At 40.7% G+C, this 15,314-nt stretch overlaps 1 long non-coding RNA gene across 1 annotated transcript in view; it reads right to left on the reverse strand.

Annotated features, from left to right (window-relative positions):
- The window catches only part of LOC135361682 (uncharacterized), a 262,772-nt gene extending 247,759 nt beyond the window's left edge, over nt 1-15,013 (reverse strand). The window contains exon 1 of the long non-coding RNA XR_010405363.1: nt 14,866-15,013. This is a non-coding gene — a long non-coding RNA (uncharacterized LOC135361682). The remainder of the gene's footprint in view (nt 1-14,865) is intronic.
- Between the last annotated feature and the right edge of the window lie 301 nt (nt 15,014-15,314).

Here is a 15,314-nt window from a genome sequence, read left to right on the forward strand (position 1 = left end):
TATTATTGGTTTATTATAAAAGGATACAACCCAGGAACAGCCAGATGGAAGAGATGCATAGGGCAAGTTTTAGGGCAAGGGCACAGAGCTTCCCTACCCTCTCCAAGCAGACACTCTTCCCAAATTTCCATCTGTTCATCAACCCCAGAAGCTCTCTGAACTCAGTCCTTTTGAGTTTTTATGGAGGCTTTATTATATAGGCATGTTTGAGTAAATCATTAACCATTGGCAATTGATCCAACCTCCAGCACCTCTTCCCTCCCTGGAGGTTGAGGGGCTAGGACTGAAAGTTCCAACCTTCTAATCACAATGTTGGTTCCACTGGCAACCAGCGGCCATCCTTAGGTGGGGTCTAAAAATCACTTCCTTAGCATAATAAGAGACATCTTGCTCTTCTTACAGGAAAAACAAGGGTTTTAGGAGCTCTGTGTCAGAAAAGGGGACAAAGCCCAAATATGCATTTTTTTATTATAAATCAAAATACCACACCAATTCCTAAAGGCATGACTGGATTCTCTCTTGTTCTAACTGAGCATCTTAGTCTTTCAGCATCAGAGAATGTTTATACCAGAAGAGCCTGAGACCTACTGTACATTCCTAGTTCTTTCAGCTACTAGTTCTTTCAACTAGAGGGAACTGGTAAAGGCCACATAGAAGAATTAATGTCGGCTTCCCACTACTGTGGGGGAATGACTAGAGAAGAGAAAGCAGGAAAGAGCCTTGGATGGGGGTGAGAACTTGGACACTTGAGAGCCTGAATATTCTGAGGTGCTGGGGAGGGATGCAGCTCAGTTACTACCTGTGAAGGTTACAAATGATTCTCTTTCCCTTTTCCCCAGTTTTGTGGCTTGGGGCCCAGGAAGGAAAAATTTAAAACATTTTTATTACCCACATGGTGTGAATCAGCCATTTCTTGATTGCTTGTGAGTCATCTACAGCTGAGATGTCTCTACATCCGTGTCTGCTTGAAGTAGCCCCATTTTACCCCTGGGATCCTGGTGTAATTATTAAAACTACATCCTTTTACCACCCCCCTCCCCCCACAGAGAGGCTTTGTTTGGTCAATATGGTTACCTGAGCTATAGCCAAGCTGTGTTTTCAAGTATTATAGCTTCCTAGCTCGGCTTTCCCACACCATCTCTCCTATTTTTAGGTCTGGAGGCCTTCTCCATGTTCTCCTCTCTTGCCTGGGCACAGAGCTACACCATATTTGTCAGTCTCCCTTACACACATGTTTGCTTATGGAATATGGGTGGAAGTGAGGTTACCACTTCCAGAAATTAGCCTTGGTGCAAGCCTCACTGTCTGCCCCCATCAACCTCCAGTACAGCAGATGGTAAGGACTTAGAGAAGGGAGAAGCCACAAGAAGGAAGGAGCCCGGCTCTCTGAACGCCTGATGAACAAAGCAAACCAAACAAACCACATCAGACTAAAGTGAGCGAGAAATAATTTGCTAACATTTTAAGCCACTAACATTTGAGGTTAATTGCTACCGCAATTAGACTCCATGACTAATATACTTGTCTCCCAGACCCCAATATGCAGCCTTGCCCTGGCCTTCCTAGATGCAGAGCCTGAGCCAGGGATTCAGACGCATGTGGTTCATGGAGGAAGGGCTCCTGGGAGGACAGGAATCAGGGAATTCTAAGAGGGCAGGGGATGTTGCTGAGCAAGGATATGGCCTGATCCACGGGGGCTTCTGAAACACTATTGAGCCGTGCCTCCTGGAGACATGGGAGTTGGTCTTTCTACCTCCATATCAGTTCATCATTGGCTTGATGAACCCCTGGGGGTTGGGAGAAGAGAAAGGCATTAGTGGCCCTGAGTACTGAGGGTGATTTTTCAGCTGGAGCATGAGGGTTGAAGAAGGAAGCTGTGAGTTTGTAGCAATCCATACACACAGCATCTGGGGATAGGTGCATCAGCCTCCTAAAGGTGATCTGGGTAGGGCACCACTACTTTGCATTTACCTGAATTAAAAAAAACATTATGAACCCATGTCAGTGTGGCTTTAATTACCAATTTGGCCCCCCTAAAATAAATATTTTGACTGGGAATTAAGAAAACCTAAGGAGAATTAAAGGAAAACATTTTAAAATCAATCCATAGTTGCAAGCCATTAAAAATGTATTCAAAATGATTCTGGTTGGGGGGGGGGCCAGGACATAGGCAAAATGGGTGAAGGGGAGTGGGAGATACAGGCTTCCAGTTATGGAATGAATAAGTCATGGAGCTAAAAGGTCCAGCATAGGGAATATAGTCAATGGTATTGTAATAGTGTTCTACAGTAGGTACACTTGTGGTGAGCACAGCATAACATATAGAGTCAACAAATCACTATGTTGCACACCTGAAATAATGTGACAGTGTGTGTTAACTATATGACAATTTTAAAAATGACTCTGGTTAATGTAGCAGAAGAGGGATTTATTAGCAAAGGGGATTATTACCAGGAGGGATTTTTATTAGCAAGTAGCTCCAGAAATTGGTGGGAAGTAGGGAGAATGTAGCTTGTAAAAATGGCAGGAATCAAGGAAGGTCAGGCAGAAAGAAACATAGCCAAGTTCACCACATCTAAACAGGATGCTACTGAGGTACCATCAGTGCTGGACACCACACTGCCATCATCTCCTATTTTACCCTCTATTTAATATAACTGGGGAGTGCCTTAGACAGTGCTCTACGCATACAAATTTAGGGTTGACAAGCTTAATGCTCCGGTTGAAAGGAGCAGAAGAGCCATCCAGGAACTTGCTGGAGTACTCTGTTGAAAAGCATGAGCACTTCTGCCTGTCCTTCCACCATCAGAGCTTTATGCATTTGGCCTTTTAAGTCTTTGGAACATCAAGAGATCCCTCCAAAAATGAAAATACCTTTAACATTTTTCTTAACACCTTAGCTATCAGCCAGCACTATAGTTAGGACCAGGTTCAAGTTAGCTAAAGACAAGGCAATAATGATTTGGGGTATCACATGTTCAGGTGGAAAAAGAAGTGCTGGTGTATGAAGACATACCTAGATCCACTCAGAGTTTTTTGAGGCATTCATTGACCACGTTGGTTTTCCCTGCTAGAGCCTTGCTTTTGTTTTCAAACTGGTAACAAACTTCAGCAGAAAGAGCTCTCATTTCCAAAACCAGAGCCCATCACCCATCTTCAAGAAGCAGTACATTGACTACATAGCACAACTGGGCCACACTTCTGACTCCAGTACAGAATCCCCACCACTTTTGGGTTCTCAACACCAGGAGACTCAACTAATGGGCTTATTTTGCTCACGTATATTTTAAAATAAATTATATTTTAGCTGGTATGGTAGATTTCAAAAATGACCTCCCTGTATCCGGGCCCTTTGCCCAGATATGATTTTCCACCTCTTCCCATCCAGATGTGGAATCCATTTCCCCACTCTCTGAATATCATCGGTTTTGAGACTTATTTTGGTCAACAGAATGACAGAAGTGACAGCATGTCAGTTTTGAGTCTTGGCCTTGAAAGGGTATGTACGCTTCCACTCTTTCCTGGAGCCCTGCCCTGGTTAGGATAAGATACATGTGGAGTAAAAATGGGCTATCCCAGTGGAGGTCATTTTGAAATACCCAACCCTAACCAACCTGGATGCTGATCACAGACAAATAAGTGGTCCTAGCCAAGGCCAGAAGAACCACTGAGCAGAGCCCAGCCCAAATCGCCAACCTGCAGAATCATGCGCTAACAAAATGGTTGTTTAAGCCACTAAGCAAAGGGGTACTTTGTTGAGCCACAAAAACCAGCTACTACAGAGTGTGAATTAGCTTTTGCCAGATGGGCACAGGCAGCGTATAAAGATATTCAAAGCCTGGGTGATCACGCTCACGTCTATCTGCCCTGAGACTTTATCTTATATTTAGTATTCCCTATACACCAAGACTGTGGAGAGGCATGTGAGTCTCAGTCATTTGGCAGGCATTAATTATTTGACCATGTATCACTGCCATTTCCAGGAGAACTTGATAATACCCAACGGCTGCTCACTTCCAATTCCAAGAGAGCTAAGAGAAGAAAAAAAATAATAATGGGTCTCAACACATTTGTAGTAATCACTGGCTGCATAATTAAAATAGAAATCTGTCATCTACAGCCAGGGGTAAAGCAGGTAAAATTAAACATAAACTGTCATGAAAATAATTAAAAACTAGACTTTTAAATTAAAAGATGTCTTTTAATAATTAGTTAACATTTGCTATTGTTCTAAACAGACTCGCTGTTAACCTTTAACACGTTGCTCATGCAGTCCTTTCTTAACTGAATTTTAATTATGCCTGAGGGGAAGTAAAAAAAAAAAGTTATCTATTCATTAATTTATTAAGTGCCTGTTCTGTATAAGGTGGGCCTTCAATGGGATGCCTCAAAGAATAAGACAGTCTCTGCTCTCAGTAATATGATCATACAGAAGGGAAGATTAGTGCTCCAAAATATCACTTAATTATTGAGTCTTAGTTAATTGACATAAGGAAAAGGCCTTCTCAAAAAGGTAACATCTGAACTACTTGCAGAGATGGGGCACGAGGTTCATATTTAGAACACATGAAGGCCATACACAGCTGCAAAGAAAGCAGCTGATGGACATCTTCAGAAGACTTTCAACAGCGGATTAGGTTCTAGAAACTGTCAGGAAGGGGACTGTCAACAATCTTGTTTCAGAAAACAACCCATATTCATCCCTTAGAGGTCCAGCCAAGTTTCCTTAAGCAAATAAATCTTCTTAGAGCTACAGATTCTAGCAGCAGAGGAATGAGATGCACTAGGCAACTCGGATGTGAAAGGACTTCTGCAGAAAGACCAGGAATTTAATTTTTCCCAATACCAGCTGTTCCAAGTTGCAAAAACATCATGAATGTCTTTGGTTACATTTATGGGGGCCCATCCTCTGTTCCCTGGATTGAGTATTTCCAGTACATTTTGTATTTGGCATTACAGCACCAGTATGGCTTTAAGACAGTGTTTGATTTGGGCTACCTGGGTTGGAAGATACAGAACTGACTATGGACAATGAACAAATGCTTCCCTCCTCACTGAGAGAATAGAAGCACCCGGCTCCTACAAGCACATCTCCTTCCTACCTCCCTCTTTACCCAGTTACTCTGCCTTTCCTCTAGATGGTGTGTAAAAGGTCCATGCTCCTAGACAAAGCACACTCCCCCTTTCTGCACTAATCCTTTCTTTTTCAATACTCAAGGCAATCAATTCATCAGTGTTTCCCTCTTTTCTGTATTGTTATTTTTTCTTGTTCTTATAAGTCTCATGATGATATTTCTCCCATTTATAAAGAAAATGATTTTCCCTTAATCATTTCTGCTTCCAGCAAACAAACAAAACCTTTTACTTTCTCCGCTCACAGAACTCCTTAAAAGAATGATCTATACTCACCATCACCAATTTGTCCTGTCCTATTCTCTGTTAAACCCATGTCAACCAAGCTTTTGCCCCCTCATTCCAATTAATCTGTTCTCACAAGATCTTCAGTGGTCTGCATGCTGCTCAACCTAACAGTTATCTGTCCTTACCTTAGTTATGTCAGTAGTTTTGGACAAAGTTGAAAACTCCCTCCTCCTTGAAAACATTTCTTCTCTTAATGTCCATGATATCACACTCCCATTGTTTTTCTCCTGTACTCTAACAACTTATTCTAAGACTCTATTGATGGTTCCTCACCATCTTCATGGCACTGAAAATTGCAACTGCCCCAGGGTTCAGGCCTTGGCTTTTGTCACTATTTTATCATAACTCATTCCTTTGGTGATCTCAACCTGTCTCATGGCCTTGAATAGCTTCAGATATACACACAAGCACGTAAAAGAGGCTCCAAAATTCATTTCTACAGCCTGGACCTCTCCTCTAATCATCTCACTATCTGATGGCCTCTTTACCTGAATGACTAACAGATACCTTAAACATAACAGGCCCAGACTAAACCTCAATCTTCTTTTCTTACAGGAACTTCACTGCCCTTCCCATCTCAGAAAATGGAAATTCCTTTTCTCCAGCCGATGGGCAAAAATCCTTGCCATCATCCTTACCACCACTCTGTCATACTGCACATCTGAACTACCAGCAAACTTAATTGACTAGGCATCAAAATATTTTAAAAATCTAACCAATTCAGTGACTTATCATTACATCCACTACAAGACCCTTGGCTAGCCACTATTGTCTATCACCTATAATATTGTGATGGCCTCTTATCTTGTGTCCCCTCACACACACACACACCAGTCCATTCCTAGGTACCATTAGCTTTTGTAGTTGCTTTCTTCCTCTGGTTTTCTTCAGCTATCTTCATAGATGTCTCTCTTACTTCCTTTAGGAAATGTACTCAGTTGCCATCTTGCTTTGTAAGGTCTTCCTTCCTGGCCTTTTTTCTAGAAATGTCAACCACTATCACCACCACTATTCTTCTGAACCCCTTTCCTTGTTTGACTTTCTTCTCCTTAGCAGCTATATCCTATAGCATGACCTAACTTATGCCTTATCTCTGCAAGACTATATACAAATGAGAGTCATTTCAAATAATTTCAAGTGGCATGGGGGTACTATCCTTATATCCTGGTTTTATGAGGTAGTAAGTTTTCTAACATTAAGTTTTTGCTCTAAAGGAACTTGGGTTGAGATCTGGAAATAGCCACATATTGGATGTGTGACATTAGATAAATCATTTAAGCTCTCTGTGTTTCTTTTTTGACAAGTAGGACTAATAATATCCCTCTCAGAGGTTATTGTTGTCATTGATTCATATACCTGGCATTTATTGAGGATGTATTGAGCTCAGATTTTGAGCTCAAAGAGCTTAATGTCCAGGAAGGGGCAAGCCATAGGCCCATATCGCTATATTAGCAAGCACTGCATGGGTATGACATCTGGCAGGGGAAGCAGGAAGACACCATGCATGACTCAGAAGCAATTATCTGGGCCAGAGAAAAGCATAACTTGAAGCCTAGTTTCTAAACAAACTCATTCTCCATGTTTACCTCTCTGGCCCATTAAGCTGCTCTCTATCACTTCTTTGCAAAAGTGCCTGCTTCTCATTCAAGAGTACCTAACATTTTATTTTTCTATTTTTTAAAAGATTTTATTTATGGGGCGCCTGGGTGGCTCAGTTGGTTAAGCGACTGCCTTTGGCTCAGGTCATGATCCTGGAGTCCCAGGATCGAGTCCCGCATCAGGCTCCCTGCTCGGCGGGGAGTCTGCTTCTCCCTCTGACCCTCCTCCCTCTCATGCTCTCTGTCTCTCATTCTCTCTCTCTCAAATAAATAAATAAAATCTTAAAAAAAAAGATTTTATTTATTTGAGAGAGAGAGCATGAGTGGGGGGAGGGGTCAGGGAGAGAGAGAAGCAGACTCCTCACTGAGCAGGGAGCCCGATGCAGGGCTCAATCCCAGGACCCTGGGATCATGATCTGAGCCAAAGGCAGACACTTAACTGACTGAGCCACTCAGGCGCCCCAGTATCTAATATTTTAAACATGAGTTTGCTGTCCTGGATAACATCATGGCCCTAGAAAAGTTGATTTCTGGTAAACTTCACTTCCTACGGAATCATTTCAGGCCATTGGAATTCCTTGCAACTCTCTCTCCTTCACTGAGGCCATTGCAATCTTCAGTTATAAATTTTGTGATCATTTAAACACCAATCACCTCACTCAATAAGTTGTATGTTTCATGAAGACAGTCTATTTGATATACCCAGTGCATAGTACAGTGTACAGTGTCTGATATATAGTAAAAGCCCAATAAACAATTGGTGAATGAATGAATAAATGAGTGTCAGGTCTCCCATCTCTACCATGTCACTCCATCCAAATCACCACTAAAGTTAAGTTCAAAAGTGTCTGATGAATCTGAATGCTTAAAAGGGAAAATATCCAAATAAAATGAACTTACCTAAAATATAACCTAAGCTTTCCTATTCAGAAACTTTTACATTTTAAAAGGGATCCCACATACCAATTTCAAGTTTTAAGATAAATAAGTACTAGAAATGTAATGTATAACATGATAACTATAGTTAGCACTGCTATGTAGGAGAATAAATCCTAAGAGTTATCACAGGGAGAATTTTTTTTCTTTTCTTTATATTGTATGTATATGAGATGATGAATGTTAGCTGAACCTACTGTGATAATCATTTCACAATATATGTAAATCAAACCATCATTTCATGTGCCTTAAACTTTACAATGATGTATGTCAATTACTTCTCAATAAAACTGGAAAGAAATAAAAGAGAACCTTTAAGGGAAGGATATTTAAGCCAAATGAAAGACTATCTAATGGTGGAATTTCTGACTAGAGGGATATTTAAGAGAAAAGCAACAAGAAAGTATTTTGAAGCATTTTTCACATGTATTATCATGCTGTTCTTCAAATTACACAATCTGTGTAATTGTTTACTCGTAAGATTGACCAAGAGTAAGAGAATAAAGAGGCAAAAAAGCATTTGGAAAAAAATACACAGTTTTTCCTACATCTGGATAATTTTTATTCATCCTACCCTCATTAAAAGTAAGGAACTAATTGAATTAAGTGTGTGCTAGAAATTATAATAACTACCCTTTGAAATGTAAATGCCTGGGCACATGAAGAACAATTAAAGAAACAGGCCAGATAAAGAGTCTGTAATGCATTCTGATGTAGCCAAACATTTTAAGTTGTGCTTTTTATGCCACTTTATTTGGAAATGCTTCACCATAATGTGACATACCAAAATAACTTAGGCAAGAATATTTCTTTTTTTCTCTTTAGCAAGAATGTACTGTAAAACATTATGTGCTTGGATATAAAACTGAAATCAAAGGACTCAAGAAGTAATTCCTCACCATAAATGCTAACTCTGTAAAGAGTAAAAGAGTAACAAGTCTGTAAAGAGTGTGGGCTTCCATCTGAATGTTGGGATGCTGAACCAAATTATATAAATACTTGGTTTGTATGGAAAATCAACTCAGTTAGCACTGTGTCAATGGCTCTAAAAACTGCATGTTTCTTATTTTATACATATCATCTGCTCAATTTGCCTTTAATTTACTGTATAAGTAGTGTGACCTCATTTCATGGAGATGAAGACAACCTCAGATTCATTCAGAAGCAATAATTATGGATTGCAGAAGGATAACATAATGAGAAGATCCCGTTTGCATAAAATTGCTATTTTAATGTTGGATGCCAGTGCTGGCTTTATCAGGGTTTGACACATCTGCCAGACTCAGTTATGGCTCCAATGGGGAAAAAAAATGTAAGATGAGTGCTGAAAATGTTGAACCCTATTAGATTCATAGGGATGGGCATCTCAACTGACGTAACACATCATCTTTCTGTGTAACAGCGTTACCACGGGACTGCCAGCTTACTAAGCATTTATGAGGATTATTTCAATTCAGACCTAAAAACAACCCTATGAGGTCAGTACTATTATTAATATTATTCCCACTTGACAGGTGAAGAAAGTAACTTGCCCAAAGCCATGCAGTTAAATAATGGCAGAACCAAAACAGTATATCTGAATACAGAGCCCAAAGTCATATTACCTCTTCTTTTTATTTATCTTCCATTCATGTATCTATCCATCCATCTACCCATTTCTCTCACTCCTCTTCCCTCTCTCATTCTGTCCATCCAACCATGTTTTTTCTCTGTCATTCTCTGTATGTTCATGTACCCCTCTGTCTTAGTCTCTCTGTTTTCTTTCTAGCTCTGTGTCTTTCTCTGACTTGGTCTCAGTCCCATGAGTTTCTATCTGCCCTTCACTTACTCCTTGTTTCTCTGTATTTCATTTCTTTTCTTTCCTTCACTCTTTCAATCTCTCTATTCATATAATTATTTACCTATCACCCATTTATACATCCATCCCTGTATTTGTCTTTATTTCTCCATTCATCTATCTACCCACTCAATGCTTTCCATATCTCCATATGCTTTTCTGAATCTGTTGTATACTTTCTATTTTTCTAAGTTTCTCTCCCTGTCTCTTGTCTCTCTCTCTTCCTCTTTCTCTCTATTCTCCGACCTCTTTCTCTCCATTCAAAGTTGCTCCTTATCCAGGTACTTTAGGCATGATCTTTTCCTCTGTCCTGTCTAAGGTCAAGAAATACGTCCCATGTGTCAAAGTTATATGCCTCGCTAAGACAGTAAAACATTTATGTATGGCTCAACCAAAGGTCATCCCTGTTGCTACTTGATGAAAGACAAAGTACTGAAAGAAAATTATGCATGGGTCTCTTGCATTTCCACATGAGTGAGGCACCAAACGCTCTTTGTTTCAGATATTTTCCAAGATGTTTGTACACTGAGCAGCCTTGGAAGACAAAGATAGTGTCTTCCTCTGAAGTGGAGGACCAGTTTGCTTACACCCTTGGAAGATAGCAGTAGTATCTCCTTCTGGAGGAAAGGGCAGGCATCCTTACTATCAAGGGTAAATAAGATAATGCCTCCAGTGAGCAAAGGGAGGGCATACTTGTCCAATATGCAATTCAGGTTCTTTACGCTTAAGGTTTTTCTCTTGTAATGCAAACCTACTGCGTGTACAGACATCTATTTCGGCATCTATGTAGCCCCTGTTGGACTTGAGGGTCAAGAGAACTGAAAAAAATGTGCTAGTGCTCATGCTGCTTGCTATGTCCTCAGTAATAAAGTCCTGTATTCTGTGTTCTGCCGGCATCCATAAAAGTGCAGCAGGCTCATTAGCTTGCAAGTGGCTAAAATCTCAGCCCACAGTTCTTACCTCAAAGCTGTGCCCTTTTTCATCCTGTCTCATAACAGTGCCCTACTGGTCATCAAAAGTTGCTTTTTATATTATATATCTTGAAAAGGAGAATGTTTTAGCCAAATTCTTCCAGCTTCCTATTGTCAGTTGGAAAATGAAAACTAACGCAACAACAAACTCAGGTATCCCTGACCCATCTGCTGTTTCAATGAGGAAGAAAACCCTTTTTGTCCATGCACTTCACAATGCTTCCCTTTCCTCCTTAAACGTAATTTGGTGGAATGATTTGTCACTTGGGTGTGACTGGGCATGTTCAAGTTTTGCCACCTTTCCAAAGCCAGTATGTCAGAAGGATCACATGTCTGGAAGGGCTAAATCTGGAGATGTATGGTTAAATCTAAGAGTATGGTTCTATCAGACGTGCTAAGTGACCCAGCTCACACCCTCTCAGCCTCACCTCTGATCTCAGCTGTGGCTGCAGCAGGCAGATTCTTACAAGCTTTGACTTACCTCATACCCACTGAGTCTCATCTCAGTTGCCTTCTGAGTCTTTCCCTTTCTATTTTGAGGTTTCTCTGATGTTCCAAAATCAAGTAACAGTCTACTCCTCAGGCATGAATGCATTCTTAGAAGTACAGGGCTCATAGTGCCCCAGGGATGACCCTCAAACACAGGGGCATGAGGGCTGATGGATAAGTATGTTTTGAGGTTTGTTCTTTGGTGGAAAATTCTGAGAGACATCTAAAAGTAGTTGAGAAAGCCCTGAAAAGGAACAAATCCAAGGAGCCCATAGCAGTGACCTCAACAAAATCACTTCCCCTGGCTTTTTCCTCCTTTTTTTTTTAACTCCCCCTTGTCCCTCTGTCCTTGTCTCTGAGATCACCTCACAAACTACCTGTACACAAGTTCTTGCCTCAGGTTCTACAAGGTAATCCAGTGGTAGAGAGTAGAAAGACCAAGGTCTCTGGAACCAAACAGACTTGAGTCTATATATCATCTCCTCCACTTTCTGGCTGGGAGAGCTTGAACAAGTCGCTTAACTTCTGTGAGCTTTAATTTCTTGATTTTTAAGACAGGAAAAATAATACCTTACAGGTGGGTATATTGATTATGGATAAAAAAATAAAACATGCAGTTCTTAGCACAGGGTCTATCACAGCATCTATGTTCAACAAATAGCAGCAATTATTGTTATTATAGCCTGAGCAAAACCAAGGGGCACCCTGGAAATTAGGGGTGCAGAAATGGTGATATTTTGACTTCTATGACTATCCAGGGACTGCTAAGCTGCAGGACTTTATCAGTTGAAGGACCCAAAACTACATGAATTATTTATAAATTACTGTTTATAGAAATGGTTACATCATAAACAGCTTCTGGATTCCATAAATTTATTTATGCACATGGGGGGAGATAATACATTTGAAGAATTAAGCCATGTTGTTGCTTTTTTTTCTTCTGATTCTTTCTATGGCTTGTTGTCTCCTCGGTCCTGTCAGCTAATCACGGTGCATTTGTGGCCCCAGGGAAGGGATGATACAGCAGAAATGTAGAAGTTAAAAAAAAAAAAAAAAAGATTTAAATAAGTCATTCAGAGAAAGACAGATACCATATGATTTCACCCATATGTGGAATTTAAGAAACAAAACAAATGAACAAAGAAAAAAAGAGAGAAACAAAAAACAAACTCTTAAATATGGAGAACAAACTGGTGGTTGTCAGAGTAGAGGTGGGTGGGGGGGAGGGGTGAAACAGGTGAAGGGGATTAAGAGTACACTTATGATGAGCACTGAGTAATGTATAGAATTGCTGAATCATTATTTTGTACACTTGTACACTAATATAACACTATATAACACTATATAATGTTAATTATACTTGAATTAAAAAATGGTAAAAAAAATTTTAAAGATCCAGTTTATTTTCATAAACCTAGAGCAGAGGTCAGAGCTTTAGGAGAAAGTCTTTCCTCTTCCATAAATAGTAGGGATTTCTCCGAGCTTAAGGAAAGTTAGGGAGAGTGAAGTTCAAACAGAGCATGGTGAACCCACATGGTCAAGGATCGAGATAGAATCCAGTGATGGCCCAGCCTCTCTTGAGTGGCCTCCCTGGGGTCTGTGTGGGATACAAGTCAAATTCCCCAAATAGCCCAATACATTGCAGTAAGTACTGTGTGTTTCCTCTGATGGGAAAATATGTTTGTTGTTCTTCTAGCTATCATCCACTGAAGACCTGTCCTCAATAGCAGCTAGATTTGCAAATGGTCTCCTGAAACTTTGCTAAGTCAATATTCAACTTACTTGTTGTGGGAAATGCCCTTTTCAGAATTCCAAGACACCTACAAGACCCTAAATGAAAGGTAAGCCCAGGTGTGGAGATGGGAGAGGGTTATGGCTTTTGTATGACTGTCAGTATAGATATGTACCCCAGGCCAGGACAGTAGTAAATCAAACCCTACAACACATGTATTATTTATCAATATATGCAACATTTTTTTAAGATTTTATTTATTTAGGGCACCTGGGTGGCTCAGTTGGTTAAGCGACTGCCTTCAGCTCAGGTCATGATCCTGGAGTCACTGGATCGAGTCCCGCATCGGGCTCCCTGCTCGGCGGGGAGTCTGCTTCTCCCTCTGACCCTAACCCCTCTCATGTGCTCTCTCTCATTCTCTGTCTTAAATAAATAAATAAAATCTTTAAAAAAAAAAAGATTTTATTTATTTATTTGAGAGGGAGAAAGAGAGAGAGAATAGGAGAACAAGAACAGGGGAGAGGGAGAAGGAGAGGGAGAAGCAGATTCCCCCCTGAGCAAGGAGCCTGACATGGGGCTCGATCCTAGCACACTGGGATCATGACCTGGGCCAGGCAGATACTTAACTGACTGAGCCACCTGGGTGCCTCTCTATATGCAACATTTCAAAGGAGTTCAGAACATGCCACCCAAAATATGCCACTCTGCCATATTGACTATCTTGAATTAAAGGCACTTGAAGAACAGCTTACACTAGAAAAATCCTCTTGCCCTTCCTTCTTAAGGGTGGAAGTTGACATTCCCATATGAAAGATACCTTCCCCATACCAAAAGGAAAGTACATTCTTATCAAGAATGAGAAGTTGAGATCAAGTTCAAACAGACCTTGTTAAAATCATTCTTATCTTCCTTTAGTTTCCCCACATAGTTGAGTTAATTTTCCATTATTCTGTCTCTGATCAGCTTAAGACAAAAGCCTAAAGTTCTCTCCATTTCTTTGGTTCTCCATTCCTTAGAAAAGCCTTCCTGTTCTGTAAAACTCATATTAAATTAAAGCGTATGCTTTTATCCTATTAATCTATCTAGTTCAGTTTAATATCCAGGCCCAGCTGGAAACAGACTGAAGAGATTAAAGGTAAAACTTTGCCTTCCCTACAATTTCCTGCATGTTTATCTGGTTTATGCATTGCACACTTTATAGCTTTTGAGAATCCCAGAGAGTAAAAGTCCACACACTTGCGGGTTTCAGCCCCACTGAAGACCATCCCTACGAGAGGTGAGTCATAAACTGACTTTAAATGCACCTTCCCTCTTAATCCCAATGTGTAATTTCCAAAAGAGCTCTACTTTACAGTCACGAATGAGTTGGAAAAATGGGTATCTGGAAACAACACTCTGGCTAGGAGGCCCACCAGGCTGGAAGCGGTCCCCACCAGGCTGGAAGCAGTCTCCACCAGGCTGGAAGCGGTCCCCACCAGCAGCAGAGCCTGCTGATATGCCTTGACTGGACAAGAAGCCTCAGGACTTCTGAGATTTTTACAGTCAGTCAGTTATGGGGGCTTTACCTAGATGGGGCACAAAATATGACCACAGCATACTTGTCCTTCACAATGTCAGTGAGGACCAATGCCCTCTAACTACAGAAATGTCCTTCACCATGAAAGAGGTGGTGAGTCATTCAGGAAAAAGCACTACGTTTCTGAATAACATTGGAGAAATTGTCCTTTCTCTATCCCCATTCCCTTACCCTTTATCCTAGGAAAACATTTTTGTAAGGTACCTCTATTTCAGCCCACTAATTACTGGTACATATTAATTATCAAAAACAGAGTAGCCATTAGCTCAAAACCTAGCAGCTTAAAACAACGAATATTATCTCACCTTTTCTGTGGGTCAGGAATCTGGGTGTATCTTAGCTAAGTGACTGCGGTTCAAAGTCTCTTGTGACGGTGTAGTCAGACCATCAGTTGGGGCTGCATCTCATCTAAGAGGACGCCTCCACCACCTGTGCGTCTCCACAGGCCCTCCTTATAACATGGCACCTGGCTTCCTCCCAGGGCAAATGATGAAAGAGAGAGTAAGCACCCAAGACAGAAGCCACAGTCTTTTTTTTTTTTTTTTTAATTCTAGTATAATCAACATGCAGTCTTATATTAGTTCCAGGTGTCAGTGATTCAACAATTCTGTAAGTTACTCAGCGCTGATCATGATAAGTGTACTCTAATTCCCCTTCACCTACGGCACCCATCCCCCCTCCCACCTCCCCTCTGGCAAACACCAGTTTGTTCTCTATATTTAAGAGTCTGCTTTTTGTTTGTCTCTTTTTCTCT

This window comes from Mirounga angustirostris, unplaced genomic scaffold (genome assembly GCF_029215605.1).
Source record: "Mirounga angustirostris isolate CCGP_5_RB_7025 unplaced genomic scaffold, mMirAng1.0.hap1 SCAF_10, whole genome shotgun sequence".
Taxonomy (NCBI): Eukaryota; Metazoa; Chordata; class Mammalia; order Carnivora; family Phocidae; genus Mirounga; species Mirounga angustirostris.